At 41.5% G+C, this 9,323-nt stretch overlaps 1 pseudogene; it reads left to right on the forward strand.

The window, feature by feature from the left end:
• The first annotated feature begins 55 nt into the window (after positions 1–55).
• LOC111958130 (SWI/SNF-related matrix-associated actin-dependent regulator of chromatin subfamily B member 1-like) lies at positions 56–6,879 on the forward strand (annotated as a pseudogene).
• The last annotated feature ends 2,444 nt before the right edge of the window (positions 6,880–9,323 follow it).

Here is a 9,323-nt window from a genome sequence, read left to right on the forward strand (position 1 = left end):
GTTGAAGCAGAATGGTAGAAACTGTAAGCAGAGTGAGCTGAAGACAGGAGGAGAAATGGAAGTGAATGAGGGCGAAGTATTGGAGGTGGCAGGTGTGGTGAAGTTTTCGGAGCCCGAGGCTTGCACCGAGGGTCTCGGTAAAGATGAGTCTATGACAGTAGGAGTGAAGTTTTGGGAAAAAGTGGACCCTTGCCTTTTGGCTGATCCATTTGTGGTTTCAGGGTGGGTGAAAACAGAGTTGGGTACTGTGGAATCGGTGAGGGTAACCAGAAGTGGTCTTGTGATAATTGTTTGTGTTTCTGCTGGTCAGAGGGAGAAGGYGCTCAGCGTTAAACGAATGGAGGCAAGAAATGTGAATTATTTCACTTTCAAGAAAAAGGCGCAATTGAAAGGAGTGATTACTGGGGTAGCAGTAAATGTAAAAGTTGACCAACTAAAGGGGTAGATTCCCGGTGTTTGTGATGCTCGTCGTTTGGTGCGACGCAGACAGGGTGCCTAGAGTGGTGAAACAGAAGAGTCATTGTCTGTTCTTTTGAATTTTGATGTTGAATCTTTTCTCGATTAAGTGATGTTAGGATATATAAGTTATCCTGTACGAGCTTTTGACATTCTTACAGGTGTCAAGCTCATGGGCATGTGGCAGCAGTGTGTAGGAGGGAGGTTCCTAGGTGTGAGAAGTGTGCAGAAGGGCTTGAGACAAAGGAATGTGTAGCATTGGGGAAAGTAGGGGTATGTGTTAATTGTAGGGGTGCCCATGGGTCTGGGGATCAGAAATGTCCAGTGCGAGAGAGGCAGGTTGAGGTTTCCAGAGTTAGAGTAGTGCAGAAGTTGCCATATGCTGAGACAGTGAAAGTAGAGGAAGATGGGTCAAGGGGAGTGATCCTGAGAGGAGTGGTGTGAGTAGTAGATCTGTACCAGTACAGAGGGATAGGCCAACAAGTGATATATGTTTCAGTAAGATTGGATTTCTAGCATTTCTAGCAATGGTTATCAACTGTACTGCAGGGATGGAATGTAAGTCCCAGAAAATTGAGGGTGTGGAGGCAGCTGCAGAAAGGCATTTGGGTGTGCAAGACTTGACATCAAAAGAGCTACAGGGTGTGTTAAGTGGTGATGTCCCATCCTTTCAGGTTGTTGGCATGATGTAGGACTACATACAGTGGGGCAAAAAAGTCTTTGGTCAGCCACCAATTGTGCAAGTTCTCCCACTTAAAAAGATGAGAGAGGCCTGTAATTTTCATCATAGGTACACTTCAACTATGACATACAAAATGAGAAAAAAAAATCCAGAAAATCACATTGTAGGATTTTTTAATGAATTTATTTGCAAATTATGGTGGAAAATAAGTATTTGGGTCAATAACAAAAGTTTATCTCAATACTTTGTTATATACCCTTTGTTGGCAATGACAGAGGTCAAACGTTTTCTGTAAGTCTTCACAAGTTTTACACACTGTTGCTGGTATTTTGGCCCATTCCTCCATGCAGATCTCCTCTAGAGCAGTGATGTTTTGGGGCTGTGCTGGGCAACACGGACTTTCAACTCCCTCCGAAGATTTTCTATGGGGTTGAGATCTGGAGACTGGCTAGGCCCACTCAGGACCTTGAAATGCTTCGTACGAAGCCACTCCTTCGTTGCCCGGGCGGTGTGTTTGGATCATTGTCATGCTGAAAGACCCAGCCACGTTTCATCTTCAATGCCCTTGCTGATGGAAGGAGGTTTTCACTCAAAATCTCACGATACATGGCCCATTCATTCTTTCCTTTACACGGATCAGTCGTCCTGGTCCATTTGCAGAAAAACAGCCCCAAAGCATGATTGTTCCATGCTTCACAGTAGGTTTCCGTGCTTCACAGTAGGTATGGTGTTCTTTGGATGCAACTCAGCATTCTTTGTCCTCCAAACACGACGAGTTTAGTTTTTTACCAAAAGTTCTATTTTGGTTTCATCTGACCATATGACATTCTCCCAATCTTCTTCTGGATCATCCAAATGCTCTCTAGCAAACTTCAGACGGGCCTGGACATGTACTGGCTTAAGCAGGGGGACACGTCTGTCACTGCAGGATTTGAGTCCCTGGCGGCGTAGTGTGTTACTGATGGTAGGCTTTGTTACTTTGGTCCCAGCTCTCTGCAGGTCATTCACTAGGTCCCCCGTGTGGTTCTGGATTTTTTGCTCACCGTTCTTGTGATCATTTTGACCCCACGGGGTGAGATCTTGCGTGGAGCCCCAGATCGAGTGGTCTTGTATGTCTTCATTTCCTAATAATTGCTCCCAAAGTTGATTTCTTCAACCAAGCTGCTTACCTATTGCAGATTCAGTCTTCCCAGCCTGGTGCAGGTTCTAAATTTTGTTTTCTGGTGTCCTTTGACAGCTCTTTGGTCTTGGCCATAGTGGAGTTTGGAGTGTGACTGTTTGAGGTTGTGGACAGGTGTCTTTTATACTGATAACAAGTTCAAACAGGTGCCATTAATACAGGTAACGAGTGGAGGACAGAGGAGCCTCTTAAAGAAGAAGTTACAGGTCTGTGAGAGACAGAAATCTTGCTTGTTTGTAGGTGACCAAATACTTATTTTCCACCATAATTTGCAAATAAATTCATTAAAAATCCTACAATGTGATTTTCTGGATTTTTTCCCCTCATTTTGTCTGTCATAGTTGAAGTGTACCTATGATGAAAATTGCAGGCCTCTCTCATCTTTTTAAGTGGGAGAACTTGCACAATTGGTGGCTGACTAAATACTTTTTTGCCCCACTGTAGATTTAAATAGTGGAGTAGGGTGGTGGTAATTTGATTTGATTTTTAAACATATTTTTTGTGAGTGTATGTAGTGTTAAATGGTGGGGTTTTTGTTTATTTTTGTATTTTTAAATTTCAAGCAAAGTATAAGGGTGTTATACTCTAGTCTAGTAGGTGGCGGTAATGCAACATATTGGATGCCAACCGCCGTTCAACCTCATCGAAGATGATCCGTATCCCAGATGTCATAACAAATGGTTAGTGCTATTTCCAATATGGCTCTTAGTAATACTGTCACGAGAATTTTCAATCCCAATGATGATAACTAAACAATTATTTAAGCTTTGACCAAACCCCGAGGTTTGTAAGACCCTGGGATTAATAATAATTAAGCAAAGACTCAGCTTCTGCAAGAGCTCCGTAACGTTTATTCAGAGAGCGCTCTAAAGTAAAAAAAATGCAAAGACATGTCATTTTATAACTTCCACCCCCCTACCTACGTACACGCATATACAGACACACAAATAGTAGGTGGGATGTATCTTTCCCCACAGTTCTCATTCCTCATTTATCACTACCAAGCTGGCAGTTCCATCCTCCCGAGATTAGAGGGACCTTGACAGGACTCCCTTTCCTGTCGTAAATTTCTCAGAGTTCTAACCAGGTCAGGTCATGCATAGTTTAATTGTCCTCTGTGTTTTCTTAGTCACACACACATATTTCTCTCCCTTACTTGTCTCGACCAAACCTTATTGGACTTAAGTTTATCACTCTAATTATTCATTATACATGTTACATAATCTAATAATTACTAATAGTTACGTTTGTCTAATTATTCATTATACATGTTACATAATCTAATAATTACATTTCAGGGTGAAATTCTTTAGTCATTACCTTAAACATATAAATTCCCCAAATTCCAGCTTGAAGAAAATGGGGATTATTATTTGATTGGGTCGGAGGTTAGTTTCTTTGGCTATAGTATATTTTAAGATTAGTAATTTAGTGTTATTTAGCTATAGTAACATTAGCTTGCTACATTTTTCGTGCATTTGTTTGCTAATTACCGGAAAGAGTTAGGCTACCGTCGATAAAACAACAATAACAGCTGTTAACCAATTTGTTGTTTTTGCTTTTAGGTCGGAAATTACCTGCGTATGTTCAGAGGTTACTTGTATAATGAAACCCATCGCTATAGAGGAAACTAGCATCAGTGGAGGAGAGGAAGAAAATAATGCAATCATCACATGGTTAGTAACTAGCTAGCCCTTGATCATGAATCTCAGTTCCATTCCATTACACAGTAGTCATTGGATGAAGGTGTCTTCTGAATGGGGGAGTTTTGTTAAGACCCCCGACACTCGGTCTCAACACGCGTTGCTTGCGGTATGGTTTTGGAAGCTTTTCATTTCGGATAAATAATTTTCTAAAAACAAAAGGTTCAATTGATACGAACCTTTTTACAGGGTCAGTTTTCCCACACTACAATATAAACATGTTACAACGCGTGTTTACGTTAGACAGAGGGACCACCTGTGCTAATTAAGCAATAATGCACTAGGAGGTGTGGTACAGCATATGGCCAATATACCATGGCTAAGAGCTGTGCCTGGATACAGCCCTATTGGCCATATACCACAAACCCCCAAGGTGCCTTATTGCTATTATAAACTGGTTACCAACATAATTAGGTCAGTAAAAATAAATGTTTTGTCATACCCATGGTATGCAATCAGATATACCACGGCTGTCAGCCAATCAGCATTTAGGGCTTGAACCACCCAGTTTATAATTAGCTATCTAGCACGCTCTAAACACCTGTGTGTAATGGGAAGAAGGCCGCCAGAAATGTGTTGTCACTGAAAAATACTGTTGGCTGTAACAGAGCATTATTTTTTTTAACCTTTATTTAACTAGGCAAGTCAGTTAAGATCAAATTCTTATTTACAATGACAGACTAGGAACAGTGGGTTAACTGCCTTGTTCAGGGGCAGAAGGACAGATTTGTACCTTGTCAGCTCAGCGATTTGATCTAGCAACCTTTCCGGTTACTGGCCCAACACTCTAACCACTAGGCTACCTGCTGGCCCAGGTTAAAACAGTGTACAGTAGGCTAAGTGTATATTTTGCATTTGTGAAATTATTTTGATGGGATATGAACGTAAAGGGCTTTATGTTTCTAGAACCGTATTGCAATTGAGAGTCGATTCACGTTTAGATGGAGTATTTGGCTATTTTGGCTGCCATATCCAGTCTATCCCTGAAAATAGCATATATGGTCCTTGGAACTTAAGGAGTAAAGGTAGGCTCCTTAAGAGTACGTCTTGGGGTAGTAACTAGCTAGATGGCTAGCTAATTATCATGAAACAATACCTAATGTGAGATAACGAAGGTCTCCTCTGAAATGTGGGGAATAGCTAAACCCTTGGCTTTTTTAACTACTTTCAGATCATGGTTACACAGCCCTAGCTACCAGTGTGACCCTTCTGAAGGCATTAGAGGTAGAGGAGATACATGTTTTTCCTGGTCCTTGATGTTCCTGGTATTATAGTCAATAACTGTCTCTTTGTCTCATGCATAGTCTTCATGTCTCACTGTGTATGGCCTTGCCAACAGGGAGCAAAAGGATAAGAGGAATAGTCAGTGGATACCCATGCTGCCCAACAGCTCTCATCACCTGGACGCTGTCCCCTGCTCCACAACTATCAACAGCAGTCGCTTAGGCTGAGACAAGAAGAGGACCTTCCCTCTCTGGTGAGCCTGATAAAGCCTAAACCACTGTAAGAACAGATTAACTCTGGTGTAAAGGCCTATCATAGTCAAACAGAATGTAAACACAACTGTGTGAAACAATCTTTCAAATGTGTGTCCTGTTCTCTCTCTCACATGCACATCTTTGATGACCATGATCCTGCAGTGATCCATGAGAACGCCACCCAGTCTGAGGTTCTGGTTTTGATCCGACTGGACATGGAGATAGAGGTGCAGAAGCTCAGGGATGCTTTCACCTGGAATATGAACAGTAGGATGGCATTGTAGCTCTGTCTAAAACTGGTGTCCATAACGATGGTATTTGAATCCATATATATCTCGTCGTTTTCTAGAACAAAATGATTTTAACATGACAACGTTCTTGTCATCTTCTGCCCAAACACCTTTTCTTCTCAGTCCTAGTTCAAGTCCTCATGTGATACATGCTGTTGTTCCTCAGAGAACCTCATGACTCCTGAGATGTTTGCTGAGATCCTGTGTGATGACCTGGACCCACTGGCCTTAATCCCTGTCATTGCCTCCGCCATCCGCCAGCAGATAGTCCTATCCCACAGACGGCATCCTGGACGAACAGACTGACCAGAGGGTCATCGTAAGGTAAAACCAAGATTGTTACTTTACCTTACTGTGTGTGCAATGATGAGCTGAGACCAGAGTTAGGAAACTGAGACTATTATAATTAAAGGCGCAATTTGTAGAAATAGCTCCACCATTTCCTGGTTTCTAAAATGTTCACCTGATTTTAGTTTGTCACAGCAAGCAATGTGTGGAGCCCTCAAACACAACTCTGGACCTCGAAGCCAGTTCCACTGCATTTTTTTGATTGTTCCCCTCTAATCAGGGACTGCTTTAGACCTGGTACACCAGGTGTGTGCAATTAATTATTGGGTAGAACAGAAAACCATCAGGCTCTGGACCTCGTAGTGTAAGAGTTGAGTACCCCTGTTGTAGAGAATCATTGTATCACCTAAACTGCTGTGAAATATATTTTCTGTTTGAACCTGATGTACAAAACCGAAAGTAAAAAGAAGCTAAAACAAAATGCACGGAGGGAGAAATCACAGAAATATCACATATAAAAAGGATCTATTGTGTATCAGACTTGCTTTCAATGAGAATGACAGAGCTATAACTCACATTTCTATCTGAAATCACATAATGGACGTTTAACTGATCGTTAACTTGAAACACGATTTCTTATCTTCACCATAAGCTGAACATTCATGTTGGAAACATCTCGCTGGTGGACCAGATTAAGTGGGATATGTCAGAGAGGAAGAAGTCCCCAGAGAAGTTTGCACTGAAACTGCTTGAAGCTTGGCTTAGGGGAGAGTTTGTCATCACCATCGCTTACAGCATCTGAGGACAACTTAGTTGGCACCAGAGGACATACGCTTTCAGGTAAGATATACAGATTGATGCTAAGACACACTTGTACAGTACACCCACTCAAATATATGCATAGCAAATACTCAAAGCTGAGCTGGTAACAGAGGACTGATCTATCTCCAATCGTTTTTGTATTTGGGAGAAACGTAATAGACAGTCTTGACTCTGTAGAGTCTGTTTGTAACGCAATGTAAAAATTAGGTAAAAAGTAACTGCCCAAACAATATCAATTACCTCTGCCTCTGTTGGGCTCCTATACCGAAATACCCCTTGCAGCAACATGCTATTTTCCTGTCTGGCTGTGTCTCATGGTTGTGTAATTATTTGTTGTGGCTCTTTGTCAGTGGGTGTTACCGCACTGAACTACTGTCCTAAAAATATACCTCATGATCTATCTTACCCAGAGTCTCTTTTAAACAACAGTTTGAAAGTATTGTAAATAAAACTGTCCACTCATTCAATCTAATTAGTTTGATTTAATGGAATTTTATTAATGTCAGTTACTGATATTCTCTCTGTATATTTGCATTACAGGCGCATGAGACGACTGGCAAACACAGCACCAGCGTGGTAGATGATGCAAGCGAGAAGTCCTGCTCCTTCAACAAGACAGACAGTAGGCCATTTGATGAAATGTGTTGGGACATGCTATGCTAATAGCATTTACACAGGAATTCCTTCAGCCTGTTTACCAGAGCAAATCCTCATCTTCACCGCTCATCTCAGCTTTCTAGTCTGCGACCTCAAACAGCCCCTACAATGTGCTCCCTCCCCTACAGTGCCTTCAGAAAGTATTCACACCCCTTGACTTTTTCCACATTTTGTTGTGTTACAGCCTGAATTTAAAATTGATTAAATGTAAGTTTTTTTTGTCACCGGCCTACACACAATACCCCATAATGTCAAAGAGGAATTATGTTTTTCAAATGTTTTTACAATTAATTGAAAAATGTAAATCTGAAATGTCTTGATTCAATAAGTATACAGTTGAAGTCGGAAGTTTACATACACCTTAGCCAAACACATTTAAACTCAGTTTTTCACAATTCCTGACATTTAATCCTAGTAAAAATGCCCTGTCTTAGGTCAGTTAGGATCACCACTTAATTGTAAGAATGTGAAATGTCAGAATAATAGTAGAGAGAATGATTTATTTCAGCTTTTATTTCTTTCATCACATTCCCAGTGGGCCTGAAGTTTACATACACTCAATTAGCATTTGGTAGCATTGCCTTTAAATTGTTTAACTTGGGTCAAACGCTTCGCGTAGCCTTCCACAACCTTCCCACAATAAGTTGGGTGAATTTTGTCCCATTCCTCCTGACAGAGCTTGTGTAACTGAGTCAGGTTTGTCAGGCCTCCTTGCTTGCACATGCTTTTTCAGTTCTGCCCACAAATATTCTATAGGATTGAGGTCAGGGCTTTCTAATGGCCACTCCAATACCTTGACTTTGTTGTCCTTAAGCCATTTTGCCACAACTTTGGAAGTATGCTTGGGGTCATTGTCCATTTGGAAGACCCATTTGCAACCAAGCTTTAACTTCCTGACTGATGTCTTGAGATATTGCTACAATATATCAACATAATTTTCCTGCCTCATGATGCCATCTATTTTGTGAAGTGCACCAGTCCCTCCTGCAGCAAAGCACCCCACAACATGATGCTGCCACCCCCGTGCTTCAACAGTTGGGATGGTGTTCTTCAGCTTGCAAGCATCCCCCTTTTTCCTCCAAACATAACGATGGTCATTATGGCCAAACAGTTTTATTTTTGTTTCATCAGACTAGAGGACATTTCTCCAAAAAGTACAATCTTTGTCCCCATGTGCAGTTGCAAACCGTAGTCTGGCTTTTTTAAGGCGGTTTTGGAGCAGTGGCTTCTTCCTTGCTGAGCGGCCTTTCAAGTTATGTCGATATAGGACTCGTTTTTACTGTGGATATAGATACTTTTGTACCGGTTTCCTCCAGAATCTTCACAAGGTCCTTTGCTGTTGTTCTGGGATTGATTTGCATTTTTCACACCGAAGTGCGTTCATCTCTAGGAGACAGAAGGCGTCTCCTTCCTGAGCGGTATGACGGCTGCGTGGTCGCATGTGTTTATACTTGCGTACTATTGTTTGTACAGGTGAACATGGTACCTTCAGGCGTTTGGAAATTACTCCCAAAGATTAACCGGACTTGTGGAGGTCTACAATTGTTTTTCTGAGGTCTTGGCTGATTTCTTTTGATTTTCCCATGATGTCAAGCAAAGAGGCACTGCATTTGAAGGTAGGCCTTGAAATACATCCACAGGTACACCTCCAATTGACTCAAATTATGTCAATTAGCCTATCAGAAGCTTTACAAGCCCTGACATTTAATTTTCTGGAATTTTCCAAGCTGTTTAAAGGCACAGTCAACTTAGTGTATGTAAACTTCT

Source organism: Salvelinus sp. IW2-2015, linkage group LG33 (assembly GCF_002910315.2).
Source record: "Salvelinus sp. IW2-2015 linkage group LG33, ASM291031v2, whole genome shotgun sequence".
Taxonomy (NCBI): Eukaryota; Metazoa; Chordata; class Actinopteri; order Salmoniformes; family Salmonidae; genus Salvelinus; species Salvelinus sp. IW2-2015.